The 19,686-nt window shown below is 37.2% G+C and overlaps 3 long non-coding RNA genes across 3 annotated transcripts; 2 read left to right on the forward strand and 1 right to left on the reverse strand.

Annotated features, from left to right (window-relative positions):
• Positions 1 to 11,060: 11,060 nt before the first annotated feature.
• LOC147557509 (uncharacterized) lies at positions 11,061 to 13,792 on the forward strand. The gene is made up of 4 exons (XR_015233608.1): positions 11,061 to 11,122; positions 11,697 to 11,745; positions 12,740 to 12,784; positions 13,715 to 13,792. It is a non-coding gene; the product is annotated as an uncharacterized LOC147557509 (long non-coding RNA).
• Positions 13,793 to 14,506: 714 nt separating this feature from the next.
• Positions 14,507 to 14,865, forward strand: LOC147557510 (uncharacterized). The gene is made up of 3 exons (XR_015234414.1): positions 14,507 to 14,558; positions 14,641 to 14,706; positions 14,799 to 14,865. It is a non-coding gene; the product is annotated as an uncharacterized LOC147557510 (long non-coding RNA).
• A 2,028-nt stretch (positions 14,866 to 16,893) lies between these two features.
• Positions 16,894 to 19,478, reverse strand: LOC147557511 (uncharacterized). Its single transcript, XR_015235275.1, has 3 exons — positions 19,441 to 19,478; positions 17,696 to 17,966; positions 16,894 to 17,225 (listed from the first exon to the last, which is right to left on the reverse strand). It is a non-coding gene; the product is annotated as an uncharacterized LOC147557511 (long non-coding RNA).
• Between the last annotated feature and the right edge of the window lie 208 nt (positions 19,479 to 19,686).

Below are 19,686 nucleotides of genomic sequence, written 5' to 3' on the forward strand. Positions count from 1 at the left end.
GAGATCCGAAACAGAAAATCTAAGACTCGGAAAGTCTAAAAGAATTTCGACCCAAAAACTCATGACAGAGGCCGTTGCAAAACTCGGAGTCTAAAAGACACCGATGAGCTAGCACGCATGAGAGAGACATTTATGTTCGAAAACATAAAGTCAATCATGTTGGACATGATTAGCATTTAAACATCCGAATTCGGATTGGAAAACCGAAACACTACTTAGTACATCCTAGAAGGCTAAAGGATGAAGTAGTACAAAGTTGAACATGTCATCGTAGCAAACTTCCAGACATGGAAGGAAAGTAGGCTAAAAGTGTTTTAAGCCGGGAACTGTTGCAAATACAACACAAAGAATTAAAGGCCTTAACTCTAGTAAAGATTACTAGATATTATCAAGGTTGAAGATAGTAATCTTCAAATTAATTGATAATAAGCAAAGTTTAAAACCGACTACCACGGTAGTCAAACTAAACTGTCACCTTAGACATAGTATGAGATTCATACACAGTCTAAGGCATGAGGTATAATTTTAAACCTCGACAAGTAAAACTGAGTGGGTAAAAGGAGTTTTACGGAAGAGGCTCAGATTTACAACTCTCGTTATCAGAAATAATAAGTATTATTTTACCAGTCGTCTAAACTTGGTTTAGTGTTTAAACGACAGTCCATCGATAATAAAACGTTCCGAATAGGTTTGTCAGATACGTGATCTGATGAATGAAACCCTATTAAGTGAACTTGGAATATTTATTATCAAAAATCCCTGGTCCAGGTCATTGCATGGACAACAATGACTCACGAAGACTAGCACGGGAGTCGATGGGATAGCGCAGTTTCATGGGCTATATGAATAGTATATTCTATTCGACTACGTGGGTGTGTAAAAGGTTTATACACTGGATAACCCTCAAATGAGAAGTACATCACTCGTGATGAACGTCAATACTTCTCATAAAGACAATTGGAGAGATTCCTCAAAACATGAGTGCTCCACTCATCTTATGTAAGGAATGCCCCACTTTGGTTCCGTTAAACGCCGCGCCGTAAAAGGAGGTTATAAAGACGGATACTGGGAAGGACAGGATAGACATGAAGTTAAGTGGGAGCGCAAAAATAGATTGTGTCACCCTAATCACATTAGGTACAAAGTGTCTCAAGGCCACTTGATGAGTAGCAACTGAAAATGCGTGGCCGCGCTCAAACGGATTAAAGTTAATCGTTTGTCTTTTACAGTTGTACTCGGATATCAAGAAAGTCTGAATGACGTAACGTATCAGATGGGATACTAAATTGACACGGGAATCGAGGCATTGCACTTGTTCTAAGTCCAAGTGGGAGTCTGAAGAAGTTGAAGGAGATGTCCTTCGACCAAGGTGACAATGCGAACAATTTGTCGGATAGGATAATTGATGTGGAAGATCATCAAGTCCGATTGATTTAGGGATCGTAGAGTTGTAGCTAGAGACCAACTACGATCGTCGAATTACGAAGTAATTCGCGGCTAACTTCGATCGGATCCTACAACGGGTTACACGTAAGAGTGACAAATTGATATAGGATATCACTAGTGGGAGTGAGATATAATCATGGGAGTGTCCCATAAACATATCTCATAGGCCTAAAAAGGAATTAGGCAAAGATAGTACAAAAAGGCCAAAAACAGGGTTTTTGGGCCTAGACCGGTTCGGGTACTTCTAGGACTCGGATTGGGCTGAATTTTGGAGGGTTAGTTGCTGATATAATAAACATTATATCTGCCAATTTTAGTGGTGTTTGGGCACCTCCTCCTTAGGGAATTGAGAAAATACCAATAGTTGCTATTTTCGACTATTTCCCTAAATCTTATTCTAAAGGGTGTTTTAAGAAACCTAAAAGGAGGTGGATTCTTATTAGGGTTATATATAAACACTCTTAGGTTAGAGAATAAGGTGGTGGAATTTCTCTCTAAGCTTTCTTACTCTACCACATCAAGTAGAGAGGAGAAAGTGAGCTAATTCCCATTACTATCAATCTAGTCAAAAAGAAGGTGTTCTTCTTTTCCAACCACCATTGTTGTGCTAGCTATACAACAAGGTGGGAGATCAAATTGATTGCTCGTGTCCCAAGTAGAGGAGCTACACTTGAAGCTCTTGGTCTTCTTCAATCAATTCAACTAGTTCGAGGGAAAAGCGATTAAGGTAATCTACTATCTCCATTAGATTAATTACTAGTTTTGCATGTGATCCTGGGAATACTAGTGTAGACATTAGATGTCATATTTCTGCTATAAACACTAGTAGAAGGGTGTAAATCCCTACAGGTTCCATAAGCAGTCTATCCATGCTGAGTTATTTAGGGAAACTAAGCTAATTATATGGGATGAAGTACATATGTAACATAGATTTTGTGTGGAAGCAGTTGATCGAACACTTCAGGATATTTGTGATAACAAAAACCCATTTGGTGGTATTACTGTTGTTCTAGGCGGTGACTTTAGGCAAATCTTGCCTGTAATACCAAAAGGAGTTCGTGAACAAATAGTCGGCGCTTCACTAAAACGTTCACCACTTTGGTTGATTATTGTTGTCCTGACATTGAGTCTTAACATGAGGTTAGCTGATTCAGAGCCAGGAAATGTTGATTTTGCAAAATTCTTGGTTGAGGTACTTCCTTACTTCTTCCAACAAACAATTCATTATTTTAATAAATTATGTGTTATTAAATTATGTGTTATTACAAACTTTCAAATGGTTGACATACTTCCTTACTTCTTCCAACAACCATATTTCTCTCTTCCAGTGGTGTCTGTCACAAATATACAACCCAATGGATATATTTGATACTTAAAAATATTTTAAAAATGTGGTGGTGGTGGTGGTTGTTTGTAGTGGAGCTAGTGGTGGTGGGTGGTGTTGATGACATTATGTACTATTGTTGTTTAGTGTAGCTAACAACAAATCTTAATAATAATTAATCATGTTGAATTTCAAGAAAAATTAACCAAATATTTTACTATTATTCACCTTGTTTAAATATTTTGGGTATGTCTAACCAAGTGACTATGTGAGGATAATTATTCTCCTTATTATACACATATTTTTCATATAAAAATTAGCTTAATCCAAATCTAATAATAGTTATAAACAACCATTAACGTTTATAAACTCAAATATCCATGGTGGTCCGACACATGAGTCAGATTTTGATGCGGTGACGGGTTTTGAATTTTTGATTGTTGTGATTTATTTATCCTAAAGGTGATTGATGTCTATAAATCAAGTAGATATTTTGGTCAGAAAAATAATAACTTGAATCATATGTAAATATTTGGGTTGAGAGCAAAATAAGTTCTATAGGTGAGATTAATGATCGAAAAATTACAATGAAAACTAAAATAACGATTTGTAATATATATGCAATGTACCTTAAAATAATGATAGCACTAAACAAATAGGATCAATATCTATATTTTAAAAAGGTTTTTTCTTTCTTTAAGTATATGACCCCTATTTATTTAGTTATGTTAAGACTACACCCCTGAAAACATTTTTTGTTTAGGCGTTAGCTTCCAAAATCAATTTTCCCGTCAAAGAGCTGTTATGTAAGGGGCGTGCGAGTCACATGCTCGATCTCGGACCAAAATGCTCCCGTCCTGATCCCACGGTTGAAAACATTTGGGTTATTTCCCTAATGGCCCCCAACTTTGTGACCAGCTTCCCGCCTGGCCCCCTAAATTAGCAAAAATACCCATATGGCCCCCTAGTCGCCGTTACCGTCAGAAAACCGTGAAATCACACATTTCACTTCCGGAAATGCCCTTCCGTGTTGTCAGGCATGCCTGACAACCACTCAGCCCGTCAAATCGTTCATTAAATACCATACGTCATTCAGATTCACCTTCCCCCATGCCCGCCGTTTCTTCCCCATGCCAGCCGTTTCTTGGAAAGACAAGACACCCTTGGGAGCATGAAAGCGACGAGCCGCCTCCCAGGCAACTTGAAATCTGGACTTACGTTGCTGCCTCAGGATCGCCAAGAACTCATCTCCACCTTACAAAGTTGCTATTGTCCTCCGACGGTTAAACTCGGCCAGTTCAAAAATGTTCCTACGAGAAGCCTCAAGATCAGCTTTATCTTTGCCCCTCTGTTGAATCAGAGTAGCTTCTTTCTCTTAGAGAGCCTGAAGTCTTTTCTCCAGAATGGTAACGCGAGCATCAGATTGAGAAGACTGAAGTTCAGCGTTGGCCCTAGATTGCTCCGCCTCCAACTTCCACGAATCCCGCTCGGTAGAGATTATCCTCACATCATTAGATAAGATTTCAGCCTCGACTTTATAGGACAAAGCATCTTTCTCAGCTTTCGCAAGCTGGGACTCCAAACGCCCGATCGAGGATGATTGGGATGCAACATCATGGCTAACCTGATAACTCTAAAAAGAAGGAAAACGCAAAAAAAAAATCAAAAAAGGGAAGAGAAATAGAAAACAAAAAACCAGGAATAGAAATACCTCATTTTGGAAGTGAAGGTAAATATCGTCGATCAAATAAACCATGCGACGAGAAAGATTTTTGGGCCAGTTGGACATTCTCGCCGTTAAACTCAGGTCCGGCGAAGTTTTCCCTTTATCAGTTGAGAAATGAATACTCGCTCTAGTCTTGGAGGCCACAACCCCATGACCAATCAAGAAAGGAACAGGAGGAGAGGAACTAGCAGGGATCGAAGGAGAAGCTGAACCGACAGGTTCCCTAATAACAACGCCGGCTGAACTCCGACTGACCAAAGATTTGGTACGAGATTTTTTGACACCAGAAGAAGATGGAATATCTTCAGCCTTAGCCCGTTTTCCCAGGAAAGCTAAAAAGAAGAAGAAGGGTAAGAAGATCAGACACACAAAGGAATACCAAAAATAAAAAGAAGAAACATCTCTAACCAAAACTCACCAGGAAGAGAAGGGAGCTTCTGTGGTGATAAAGAGCATGTAGAACGGCGACGCCTTCAGGAATGAAACCCTCTCTCCCCCTATCCAGAGCGGTTAAAGTTTCAAAACATTTAATGTCTCCCTCATCAGGGATGATTTTTGGGCGTACGTTGGAAGAACCAGGTACACGAACAGCAAAACCATAGTCCTCGGATGAAAGGGAGGGACGAACAAAAAGGAATTTATCCTTATAAACCTTAGGGATATTCGGAGCAGAGAAGAATGGACCGAAACGAGAAGAAAAATAATGCTAGCACCGGTCATTGGACTTAACGGAAAAAATCTTATCAAAAGCATAGAAGCTCGCGTTCTCACCTTGATGAAGGCAGAGGAAGAAAAACGCCATGATAGTCATCAAGACATTGGGGCTCAGTTGGAAGAGTTAAAGCCCATAATGGTTCAGCAGTTTAACAAGAAAGAGCGGGAAAGGAACCACCAACCCCAGGTTGAAGAAGACCTCGTAAACACCAACACGAGTAAGACAAATCCTGTCCTCAGGCGAGGGAAGAAGAAGCTCGACAGTAGCAGGAATCGCGTGACTAGCTCGAAGAGTGTCGATGTCTTCTTGAGTCATCCGACTTGTGAAACGATTTTTGCCAGAGAAATCAGCGGTAGGAGGAGGAGTTCGAGCTAACGCGCACCAGGCTAGTAGGAGAAGGACGCGTGGAGATAATCAGTCGGCGTTAGGAAACAATAACATACCCTTTAACCATCGACTAGGGTCATCGATGGTTCACGTTACTCGGCAGATGGCAAAACGATTCAAGAGCTTTAGGAAGAGCGATCGTCCCCCACTCATAAGGAACCACGCGTCCACGGTAGCTGTAATACGCAGTAACCTAAAAAGATCAACGCCGAAAACGCGTGACCAGAAGATCAGATTTGTGACGTCATAAAGATCACGTATGGAGAAGAGATTAATTACTTAAGCAGAAGACGAGACGTGACTTGGGAGAACAAACCACATGTCAAGACAAAACATAGCTGGGATGGCGCACTTCTTTCCTTTACTTTTTCTCCTTTGTTTTTTGTCTTGGAGAAAATTAACCTTCACTTATAGTTAAATTTTGAGTTAACTCCTATATGGCCCCCTACTTTGTGACCAGCTTCAAATATGGCCCCCAAAATTCTGTAAATTCAAATATGGCCCCCTTTTTTGATGTAATTGTCCTAACCATCCTTCCTTTAAATCCTTTTTCAAAATTAAAAATAAAAATAAAATCTTAATTCCACCTCATTTCCCTCTCCACCCACATCTCTCTCCATGTCAATTCTCTCTCTCTCTCTCCACATCACCTCTCTTTCTAACTCACCTCTCTCTCCAACTCACCTTCATATTCTCCGATTGAAGTTGCCGGCCGGAAATTTTTTTAGCCGGCGACCTCCCCAAAAAATAAGTTTTTTTTTCTCTCATCTCTCTCTCTCTAAAAATCCGGCGAAGGGGGTTTCCCTTCGTCGGAGCTGTGAACAGACCAGACTTGGTCTGTTCACGAGAGAGACATGAGAGAAATTTTTTTTTTTGAGGTCGCGGACCGGAAAATTTTCCGCCCGGCGACTTCAATGGGAGAAGATGAATGTGAGTTGGGGAGAGAGAGAGGTGAGTTGGAGAGAGAGAGAGGTGAGTTGGAAAGAGAGGTGATGTGGAGAGAGGGAGAGAGTTGACATGAAGAGAGATGTGTGGTTGAGAGGGAAATGAGGTGGAATTAAGATTTTATTTTTATTTTTAATTTTGAAAAAGGATTTAAAGTAAGGGTAGTTAGGGCATTAACTTAAAAATAGCGGGTCATATTTGAATTTACAGAAATTTGGGGGCCATATTTGAAGCTGATCACAAAGTAGCTTATGCACAACTATGGAACCTTACAAAACTGTAACATTAGTTGCACAATTAGCTTCACTCGCTAAAATTCATGACTAATGGCAGCATCTCATGATAAACAATCCACAAATTTACAAGGAATTTACGAAGTTTCTGGTATCTATTATTAGTAATAAAAGTCATTATGCTAGAAACTACATTTAAAGAACAAAAAACAATAGCAGTCAGGTTCAATGAAATCACACTACCAATTTCAAAAAAAAACGCACGACCAAAGAATTAGTCTTGACCATCCATGGAAGGAAACCTCACTTATTTCCAAAGCTCCCTCTTCTTTTCAGGTACCCTTATCCCTTATCCTCCATCTCTATCATAGTTTTGGTTCAAAAAGGAAAAAAAAATTGTATCCCTAACAGCTAACTATATATAGTCCAATCAAAGATGGTCCTAACTGTTGATTTAAATTGTGAATTAATAGGACCAAAGCGATTTTTTTCGGTTTAGCCGTCTATATTTATTGTTGGAAATGATTTTTTCTAAAGAAGGTTCTCTACCATTTGGCAGGGACACATTAGAAAGCTATTCATTCGAATTGAAAAGTCTACCTATGACTCCTATAAAAGTAATGTCGGAAGCTTTACAAATCGAAACAAAGGTGATAGAAGAGTTATTTGAAGATGGAGTGAAGAGTATGAGAGTGAATTATTATCCACCTTGTCCTCAGCCTGACCTAGTAATGGCCTCAAAAGTCAAACCACACTCTAATTCAGTTGCTCTAACTATTCTCCTTCAACTTCATTAAGTTGAAGGACTACAAGTTCTTAAGGATGGAAAATGGGTTCCTATTAAACCTCTGTCAAATGCTTTATTGTCAACATTGGAGATATTCTTGAGGTATGGATAAAATCATAAAAGAAGCATTTTTTGGAACAACTACTTGTAGAGGAAAAGGTTGTTTTACATTAAATTAAAACAAGAAGATCCAAAAGGTCAAAGGTTCGACCCGTTCGTATTATTAGATTTAATATAGGAAGAAAATAGAAATATTCAGTCAATACTGAGGGGGCACAGAGATCCACACCCCTCTACCCAAAATATCGATTAATATGAAATAAAACAAGTCTTTCCACGAATTATAAATTTTAGAGAAAACAAGTATTTTATGATATATTATATTTAACAATTAACATATCTAATCATGGTTTCGAATTGTCACTACCAGGTGGAATCAAAACGATATCAGATGCCTATAACAAAAGAGGTGTTAAGAGTTGTGCATTTCATTTCTGCCCATCAATCATTCTTCACAGACATTTAATCAAACACTTGATGAGCATCTTCAAACCATTATGGTATGAAGCAAATGACAAGAGAAGAAAATAACAAGTTCAATCAAACTCAAAAGACAATATATATATATATATATATATATATATATATATATTTAAATAACTTATTTAAATTGATGTAACTAACCCTACAATTGATTGAACATCAAATCAGAGTTCTAAACCTGCTGTCAGAAGGTAAAAATTGATGGAAGAGTGATGGAACCAACCTGAATTTGTACTATAATAGCAGCCAAAGCTTGGAATTGAAGTCTATGCCTTGAAGATGATGATGGAGCCCTAAAATTGATTGAGTTGTCCAAAATTAGAGTTCTAAACCTGTAATTAGAAGGTCAAATTGATGGAAGATAGTAGAAACTAACCTGGATTTGTGAGCTTAGAACTAAAGATTGCAACTCAAAGGTGTTCAAATGTGATAATGAAGAACCCTAAATTTCATTAACGAACTTGAACTCGTGAGATGATGGAATGAAATCGATTAAGGTTCCTCTTGATCGTGGGACCTGAGATTTTTGCCAAAAAATTTAGAGGGAATTTTCCCGCAAAATTCTCGAATTGGGGACGGGGATTTTCCTTAGTTCTCGGGTTTAGGAAAATCTGACCCTAATAACACATTTTTTTATGAGTTGTTCCAAAACTAACTTAGTGTTAAACTGCCCCAGATACATAAATTTTAGGGGCAGATGCCTATAAGACTGTCCCAGATGTGCATTTATAGGGGGCAGATGCAAAAAGCGTCTGTCCCTAATGAGCATGTTTTTTATAGTGTTACTCCCGACGCTAAGAGTTTTTCGACCTGCTCGGCTATTTCTGCCTGATTGTCTAATGAAACATTCCTTTTCTTTTGCTTCACCGACTTGCTTCCTTCTCTGATGTTTAATTTATGAGTGATGATCCCAGGGTCTATCCCAGGTACTTCGTCAGTCCCGAACGCAATGACGTGGCGCTGTGCTCTCAAAAAATTGGCCAGTTCCGCCTTCTCGTCTTCATCTAGAGTACTCCCGACATAAGTCACTTCTGTGGCCTTTTCTCCAATCTGTATGGGTACGGTAAGGTCTGTTGTTCTTTCCTCTTCTCCTTAGACTTTTTCTTCTGCCAGCACATCGGTTCCGAGCGTTTATTTTTCCGGAAGAGGTGGCTCCGCCTCTGGATTGGTGACCTCTTCCTGTCCCGACATTATATTTTCCTGATAGATCTTTATAGAGAGTGGTTAGTTCTGAAAAAGTATTGAATAGGATTCGGGTTACCGAATGTGATGATTCGCTGGAGAGATCCCCCTCGTTCTAGCGCCAATTGCTGATGTCGAAAATTTGCTCCCGTTAAATCAGTATGGAAAAGAGAGTTGATGCATGATGGCTTCCGTTATGATGGTATATTCTGTTACGAGAGGAGAGATTCCTCTGTTCAGCTCTGCTTCTCTGCTCTGCTTCTCTGCTCTGGCTCCCTGCTCCTTGCTCATGTTCGTCTGTTCCCGAGGGGGGAAAACCTGCAAAGAGTTCGGAAACCCCTCCGACGCTAAAGACAGTCTAGGTGATCTTTGTAATAAAAGAATGAATGTTGATTGGTCTTTTTGGGGGGCGAGTTGTGATAACTCTGTTTTTGGGGGGTGATCCTTCTGGTACGAAGAGATCGTGTTTTTTTTGGGGAAGAGAGCGTGTCCTGTGAAGGACGATGTGGGGGCCTTTTTTAGGGGAAGTTAGGCCGACTATGATTAATGGCGGTGGTGAGGCGGTGGCCTTCAAACCGTAATAGAAGTTACCTCTTTTGCGTATCTAGGGTTTCTCTTCGAGTCTATCCCGGATCTTTTATAAGTGAAAGTTCCTAAGTTCAAGGATACTTTGTTGATATCTTGCCGGAGTGATAGACTCTAAAGGAGAAGTTTCCTCCTTTAGATATGTGGAGTCCAATCGGGCTTAAACACTTCAAGATGTGTGGCCGACTGAGATCTCTCTAGAAAGTCCGGGATTAGGTCATTAGATTGCACAATGCTGATATCTCCCCAGTTCAGGGTGTTAGATATGGGCCGAACCTGTGAAGACCCCCTTATTCCTTTAAGGATCGCATGGCTGATCTGTCCATGCCGAGGGCGTTTTGCGCAGAGCTGGTTTCTTCCGGCCGACCTCCTAGTTATGGGAATGTGTGGTGGACCATCAGGGGTTTAGCTGTCCTGCTGCCTTAAGCCGAGCTGTTCCAAAAGACTTCTGGTCTGATCTTTGACTCTTCAGACGTTAGTCAACGTCTGGACATTTTATGCATCATCAGTAGTAAGTTCAGGAAGTTGCATTAGTAAGTATAGGACTAATTATATTAGCTGTTTGCTTACATATGTGAAAAAAAAAACAAGATACAGAGCTTCTAAGCATCAGAAGGGGAAGAGAGAGGATTGCCAATGTCCACCGAAATTCTGACAATAACAGCTAGAAGACGGCCGCACCCACGACTACGAACCAGAAACCCAACCACAGAGAAGAAAGCCGGTTCAGAGGTGCTTGAGGTGCCGGTCAGAGAGTAGACTAGAGGATAGAGAGGCCTGGATAAACTTAAAGTAAGCAGATGATCTTCGTTTAGCAGATCTTAAAGACGAAGAACATCAACAAAACCTTCACAAGCAACCTCCATGCAGAAGTGTTCGATAGAGAAATCTTCCTCATTCAGAACCATGTAAAAAACAACCCTCACGTCGCTACCAAGGAGAGTTCCGCTAACCATTAGGAGAGTCATCTATATAATAAAAGAGGAGGGTATCTTTTTAGAATATACCCTCTTCACTTAGTGGCTAGGATTTATCCTTACAAAGTGTCTTGGACGGTTCAGATTAAGTTTAATAGATGCTTTTCTTTTCAACCTTCCCCATCCCAAACACACATTCCCGCTCATTCCCGCCCAAACACACTCTCTCTCATCTTCACGATCTCTCACTCCCTCATCTTTCTGGCAGAGAAGTTGTGGGGTTCAACCTCTCCTTCTCTCAACTTCTTGGTTGGTATCTCTTCTGGAAGAAGGTATCTCTTTATCTCTCCCTCTCTCTCTATATAGATTTTTCAGTCTCAATCTAGGATTTTTGTTTTGGTGGCTCAGTTTACAGACCATTCAAATGAAAGGGGAAGCAATATTTTTCCATATGCTTTTCTTCTCCAAAGTTTTCTCTCAATCATGATGTATCTACTTCTTTGTACCAACATATTTCTCTGAAATCACCTTGGTTTGTAGTAGAAGTTTGGGTTTTTTTTGGTAATTAGGTTTCTTCTAAACTAATTAGGTTTCTTTGGTTAACATCATTCATGGGTTCTAAATTTTGCTGTAATTTCGGTTCAATCATGATGTATCTATCTCTTTGGGTTCAATCATGATGTATCTATCTCTTTGGGTTCAATCATGATGTATCTATCTCTTTGGGTTCAATCATGATGTATCTATCTCTTTGGGTTCAATCATGAACTTCCCTTTTGCTGTAATTCCCTTTTGAACTTCCCTTTTGCTGTAAAATTTCGGTTAGGTTTGAACTTCCCTTTTGCTGTAATTCGGGTTCAAACTTTTCCTGAATAAAAAATAACTTTGTTGTGCTTTCATTTTCAGGTGAATCAAGGTTAGGTTTGAACTTTCATTTGATGCATTCTATGTTAAGGTGAGCTTTCATTTGATGCATTCCTCATTTAGTTTAAATTAAATCTCAGTTCAAGTACCTCCTTCTATTTAGAGTTCAAGTACCTCCTTGAGCTATTCCAAAACTCAGATTAAGTATCATAGTTTGGCTCCTACTACTTATACGTTTCTTTATTTACATCTTTTCTATTTTGTTCCAAGTATGAGTTTTGTTGAGCATTTAGCCAAGAATCAAAGTAAGGTCATATCACCAAATTTATAGTATATTAATTACATTATCTTTCTTCTTAGTAATATACTGTTTTATCTTCGGATTGCATTGTGATTAAAATTTGCAGAAGTAGGTGTAACCATTAAAGCATTCTACTTTAAACCTTAGCACAACACGACTCTTTTTTTCTACTTTTGTTGTCAATTTACAATGTTCTCCAAAAAAGAAAAATGCACATCCTTGGCCTTTAAAAACCGAAATCTGCTATAGATCCTCACTTGAAAGTGAGAGCAAAAATGCGGCCGAAAAGTTGACGATTTCAGAGTCAAATCATAACGGCATCGAAAGCAAAGTTCGCCCTCATTATTTGAATCTGATTTTGTTTCTTAAATAACACTTGAAAATCATTGAGTAGTTTTTAGAGTCAAATCATGTTACTTGAATTTAGTTTGTAAGAATACATTATTTGAATCTAATTTTGTACGATTCGGAGTCAAATCATAACGACATCCAGCAAACTCTCTAGACTTTTTGTAAAGCATTTGAGTAGTTTTTAGATTCATATAAACTGTATGTGACATTGAATTAGAAAAAAAAAATGCTTCGCTAAATGTTTAGAAGAAAAAAAATGCTTAGCTAAATGTTTAGAAGAAAAAAAAAATGCTTAATGAGCATCTTTGTGAGAAGATGAATAAATAAGGATATTAGTATCTCATCAATCCTCTCATAAGAAAAACTTCATATTCTTGAATTCTTTGTCTATTAAAGTTCGCTCCAACTTCGTCGTTTATTGCAATTGTCGCAGGTATCTCTCTTTCTTGATGTAGGGTTTTCAAGGTAGTAGTTCCAGGTAATTTTGGCTAACTTTTTTTTTAAAGTTGTTTTTGTTAAGTTGAATTGTTTTGTTAGTTTTCATAATTGTTTGTGTTAAATTAAATTCTTAAGGTTAAATATGAGTTTCACAGTATATAGTTTTTAGGTTATATTTTGATCATATTTAGGTTATATTTTGATCATTGTTCTTATTTGATTTTATTTGGCAGCTCCTCTCTCTAGAACTTATTGTTCGAATACCCAAACCCCATGCATAACAGTGTTCTTATCGTTATTTGGATCCAACTTTGGAAGAACAGTAGTTGAGTTTCTAGGTCAAGTTCCATTATTAAAATTGCCCAAGTTGTCAAATTCAAACATTATAATAAGTAGTATCGCCATGGCTTCTGTTAGTAACTTCTATTAGATCTTCTATTAGAATATGTAGTATCGCCAGTGCTCTATTAGAAAATACTGTTCCATTATAATAAGTAGTATCGCTAGTGCTCTAAATGTGATTATGTATTGTTTATCCATTTCTTTCAGTAATTTCTATTAGAACTTCCAATACCGAAACCATATCTTCGAGCTCTAACATCGACATATACGTACTTCTTGACGCTTATATAATCAGTTGACGGAATGTATTTGATGATTTTGAAGTTCCTTTGCAGAGTGAGCCATAGCTTTAACGTCTCCTCTATTATGGGTTCTGCATTTCGAACAAGTTTTCGCTTATGTTATGGAACAGAGCATTTTTTTGTCGAACTTCCAAATTTTAATCCAATTGAAAAGAATTTCAAGATTTTTCTTTAGAACAATCTCTCGGATAGATGAAGAATCTTGGTTTTCGATCTTTTTCTGTTTGTATCAACAATTTAGTCTAATTGTTTGTCTCTTAATCTTTAACGTTGTCACTTCTCTCTCTCTACAGTTAGATGATTCTTTTTCGTTTTTCTCTTTACAGTTTTGGTGAATTTTTGTGTGTTAGGCGATCTCTCTCGCACAACCGGTAGCTGTTCGACCCTCTCTCACACACGCACACAAAACCTTTTTCGCTCTCTCGAAATTGAATATTTGTTGCCTTATTGATGATGAATTTTACTAATTTGACTATGGATTTGATCTATGAATTTAATTCATGGGCACCTTCATGTTTGGCATTTAAACAACTGTATTTTATTCTGGGAGAGAGTTGAATTTGAGTTTACATTGTTTTATTAGTCTTTTGTGTTTTTGCGGTTTGAGTTTCTGTCAATGTTGCTTTGAAACTTATAGTGAAAAACAGTGTGATTAACGAACTCCATTTGATCCTAAAATTGTTGCATAGTCGATTTGAAACTTTGCCTATAAATTAATGTCTGTGTATAGAGTTTTTTGTGGGTTAAGAAGTTACATTAACATATATAAGATCTTATTATTAACATATAGAAGATCTTATTATTCTTTTGACAATAGATCTCTTAACATGGCTGAGAGACAAAGGAAGAGAAATTACTATGGTCTTTTTAAAGACTCGGAGCCAAATCTCTCAATATACGGACAGGTACAATATATGTTTTAGTATAATTGATTTTCACAATTTTGTTTGTTTGTTGGTACTAAAAAATATATATTTTTTCTCTTAAATAGGTTGACTCCCACTTGGATGAAATGGTAATATTGGTTATAACAGTTGTAATTAACCAATCTCAATCTTATAAGAATTTTTGTACAATGCTACTATATATATATCACAATCTTATGAGAATTTTGTACAGATTCGATTGTTAACTACAAGGGGAGTGCAGGTCACAATCCACAATACGGAGGTTTGGTATCTGAGCCATTTAATTTTTATTATATAGATTTTTATTTTCTATACTTAATATGGACATTTCATTATTTGAATAGCCGAGAAACATCACAGAAAATGCAACTTATATAGACAAGGGGAAGTATGCGACGATAGCATCCGAGGTAGACTTTCAAGCATTTAGATTGATTCAGTTGTGAGCACAATATCAATTTTAATTATCATACTAAACGTGGAGGTTTCTTCTCTTAAATAGCCAACTATCTCCGTCGAGACGATCAACCTTTACAAAAGAACAAAGAAAATATTGCACCTCAAGAATCATATGTAAAAGAAAAGACTAAAAACATACACAAAGGAAAGGCTGTAGCAATATCATCTGAGGTATATATATGGGTTAATGTTAATGGTTTCTTAGGTTGTTTTTGCTTCTATGAAGAGTTTCACTGATGTTTATTCTTTACTACGAAAGGTTTCCTTAAACATTGACACAAATGTCATATCGCAACGTACACTTGCTCAACGATTACGAAGGGAAAGGGAGAAATTACAATGCATTCACAAAAAGTCTACGGCGATAACACCTGAGGTAGACGATAAACATTTACGTTGATTCAGTTGTGAGCACAACATACATTTTTGTCATCATACCAAATGTGGAGGTTTCTTTCCCTAAATAGCCAACTAACTCTGTCGAGACGATAAACCTTTTAGATAAAAACAAAAAAAATATTGCACCTTAAGAATCATATGTAAAAGAAAAAACTAAAAATTTAGACAAATGAAAGGCTATAACAATATCATCTGAGGTACATGTATGACCATATGGGTTATATGTTTCACTTATTTACTTTTGTTAATGTTCATGGTTTCTTCCGTCGTTTTTGCCTCTATGAAGAATAATTAAATGTTTAATCTTTACTAATTAAGGTTTCCTTAAACATTGACACAAATGTCATATCAAAATATGCACTTACCCAACGATTACGAAGGAAAAGGGAGAAATTGCAGCGGATTCACGGAATACAATTTACACCAATACACTTTCCCTTTATAACATCCACTGGAATAGATCTTCCACAAAGTGAGACGTATTCGGCAAACGACCCTCACCTGGGCATTCAAAATCAGGTACCCGCTGCTCAACTCGCTTTACCAAAGGCTACTACCCAAAGTAGACTTCCACATCTTGATTGTTTGGACATACATTCTGATCTTCAACTAAGGAACTTAGATTTCGACTTTGAAAGTGTCATAACAAGATCACTCACCCGTTCTCCTGTACATGATGTTCTTAATGAAGTGGATACAAGTTGCCAACATTCAATTTTTGAGCAAGGGGCATCTTCAACTACACATAACATTTTACGACCAGGTCCTACTGAAGTCAGTAATTTAAAAATGCTTCCAGTTGTACATGTATATGAAGAACGTCATTTCTTGGGTCAAATGGATGTTTTGTGTCCCTTTTGCAAAGCGTTGTATTGGAAAGATGAAAAATTAACAAAATCATCTAACATAAGACCTTTGTTTGGGACATGTTGTTTGCAAGGAAAAATAAAATTACCTTTACTTATCGAACCTCCTGAAGCACTCAAAAACTTATACGATGGCAATGATGCATACTCAAAACACTTTAGAAAATTCATTAGAGAGTATAACGCATCAAACGCATTTACAAGTCTGGGGTCAACAATGGAGCCAAGGGTGTTAAATGGTAGGGGGCCAAAGTCATTCACTATACACGGTGAGCTACGACATCGTACATGTTCTTTAATACCTGAGTTAGAAATGCAGGCTTCCTACGCCCAACTTTACATATTTAACCAAAATACTGCAATCGATTGTCGCAAATGTCGGGATCGACGTCTTGAAGTAGATGTTCTCAAAGTAATCCAAGATGTTTTGCTTCAAAATAACAAGTTTGTAAGAATATATCTTCGGGCCTATGAAATTTTAATGCAATCAAATGCATCCAAGGAAAACTTACCAGCCTACTTGCATTATAATTCGTCAACAAATAGACGTCGTTATAATTTGCCATCAACAGATGAAATTGTTGTCATCTTGCTAGGGGATTGTACTGAAAAAAGTGGAATGAGAGATATTGTTATCCACCTAAAAGGGGGCAATGGGTTGATGAAAATAAATGAATGTCATCCAGCTTATCTTCCATTACATTATGTTTTATTGTTCCCGTATGGCGAGCTTGGATGGAATCCCATCTTAACTCAGTGGGATGTCATAAACAATAAATCATCAACAAGTCGATTAACTCAAATGCAGTGGTATAGTTACAGATGTTTCAATAGACCAACCGAGTATACAACAATTTTGAAGGGGGGGGAAATTATTTCAAGAGTTTTTAGTAGATGCTTGGGCTGCGACAGAGCAAAATCGATTGACATATTATCCGCTAAACCAAGCCAACTTCGTGCAGAACTTTACAAGGGTCTCACTGATATTGAGGAATCTGGATTGGAACCACATCAAGTTGGTCAACGTTTTATATTACCTTCTTCATTTACTGGTAGTCCAAGAATGATGTTTGAACTTTATCAGGATTCATTAGCCATCACACGTTATAACAAGCATCCTGATTTGTTCATCACAATGACTGCGAATCCTCATTGGCCAGAAATCACGTCAGCTCTGCTGCCTAATCAGACTTCCCTTGATAGGCCTGATTTAGTTGCACGCATGTTCGAGTTAAAAAGAAGACATTTGATGAAGTTGATTGAAAAAGATGGAATCTTAGGTCAAACAGTTGGCCATGTTTTTACCATTGAATTCCAAAAACGTGGGTTGCCTCATATGCATGCATTAATTTTCTTTCAACAATCCGACAAGGTACGTACTGTTGATCAAATTGATAGGTTGGTTTCAGCAGAATTTCCAGATCCTAAAGAAGATCCTCTACTTTTTGAAACTGTGAAGAGTTGTATGGTGCATGGGCCATGTGGTACTCGGGACAAACATGCTATTTGCATGGAAGACGGAAGGTGTACTAAAAGGTTTCCACGAGTGTTTACAGAGTCGACAACAGTAGACGTGGATGGTTATCCAATCTATCGTCGTCGCGATACTGGTAAAGTGTATACCGTGAAAGGGCATCCTGTCGATAATAGAGATATTGTACCTTACAATGCTTACCTTTCCAAGTTGTTCAACTGTCATATTAACGTTGAAGTTTGTGCGGGTTTGCGTTGCGTAAAATATATCCATAAGTACATCTTCAAAGGATATGATCGTGCTACTTTTGTGTTGGGAAAAGTATATGAGATTCAACAATATCTGGATGCACGATACATCGGACCACCAGAAGCATCTTGGCGCATATTTGGCCACACTTTGCATGAGGAGAACCCAACAGTTGTGCGATTGGCAGTTCATTTACCAGGTATGCACCGTGTTCTTTTTAACCCTGATGATTCGAGGGAAACAATTTTAACAAGAGCAGAACAACAAACGTCAACTTTATTGGCCTTCTTTAAATGTTGTGTTTTAAATGAAGATGCACGTGCATTCACTTATCAAGAATTTCCAGAACACTTTGTCTGGAATAAACCACAACATTTATGAACTTTTAGAAAAAAAGGATTTGCAATCGGTAGAATGTATTTTGCGAGTCCAAATTGTGGTGAAAGGTTTTATTTGAGATTATTGTTGACTATTATAAGAGGTCCTCAATTATTTGAATGTTTGCGTACAGTAAATGGTGTTTTATGTGAAACATTTAAATTAGCATGTATTTCTCGAGGCCTTTTAGAAGATAATGGCGAATGGGTACAGTGTTTAGAGGAAGCTATAAAAATGAAAACTGGGTATCAATTAAGAAAACTGTTCGTTGTTATTCTCTTGCATTGTTTCCCTTCAAATCCAGATCATTTGTGGAATCAGTTTTCACTTAATATTTGTGATGACCTGGCGCACAAGTTGCGTACAGTATTTGGAATCACGACACCGTCCGAGAATCAAGTCACAAATTTATATATATATAAATTTGAAGCTGGTCATCTTTAGGGGGCCATTTTACTCAGTTGGTCATCTTTAGGGGGCCAATGGAATTAACCCTTTTTATGATGATATTATTTCGTTAGGAAGTATGATATTAGATACATGCTAGGGCTAACACCCAATTTTAAATATTTTGAGTGCCACATGAAATTTTAGAGAGTTTTTTTTTCGTATTTATTCTTTTCCGTGCAAAATTTAATTGGAGGCTAGTGAATCTTAGAGACCTCAAGCGAAGAACACTATGTTTCTTAAGATATCTATTATGGTCTAAACATTTTTAATACATAAACTAAAAAAGATATTTTCCAAAATCTCTAGAATAACTAGTGATATATATCTACTAAAATAGCCATGTCAAACAAAAACATAAAGTAATTTTAGAGATTTGTATTGGACAAAGGATTATCTTATTTATTAAGAAATAAATTAATTTTATTTTACTAGAATTATTAGACTCAGTATAAGCAGTAACTCAATCAGGTGAAAATATACATTATTAATTAAGAAATCTTTATTGATTTTTTGTTCTATAATCATTACTTTGAGATCGTCCAAGAAATATTTCATTCTTATTATAGATTCGAATGTTATCTAGAATGTTGATACTACTGCTATAAAAACCCACGGACAAGAGAATAAATAATTAGTAACTCAATCAGGTGAAAATATACATTATTAATTAAGAAATCTTTATTGATACTTTTTTTGTTCTATAATCATTACTTTGAGATCGTCCAAGAAATATTTCTTTATTTTTATAGATTTGAATGTTATATATAATGTTGATAGTATTCTATAAAAACCCACAAACAAGAGAATAACACCATTCAACAATCTCATTAGAAGAAGATAAGAAAGAAAAATAAGCAAAGATGGTTTACCCTCCATGCGAAAGTGTTGGATGTGCTGGTAAGCTCTCAGAATTTCCTATTTAAATGTCTTATGTTAGTTTTAGTTCCTCTATTGTTATAATAAAACGAAAAATCCATGCTGGAATGAACGGTCTAAATTCAACTCATTTTTCATGGCCAGCAATTAAAGGCAATAGACTAGGTTTGACCCACTTCTTCGAAAATTAATACATTGTTTGTGTAATATGTGAAAGCAATCATCTTCACAATGACTTG

The sequence above is a fragment of the Eschscholzia californica genome, unplaced genomic scaffold (assembly GCF_041429995.1).
Source record: "Eschscholzia californica isolate CP2 unplaced genomic scaffold, dmEscCali1.0.p SCAF_2, whole genome shotgun sequence".
Classification (NCBI taxonomy): domain Eukaryota; kingdom Viridiplantae; phylum Streptophyta; class Magnoliopsida; order Ranunculales; family Papaveraceae; genus Eschscholzia; species Eschscholzia californica.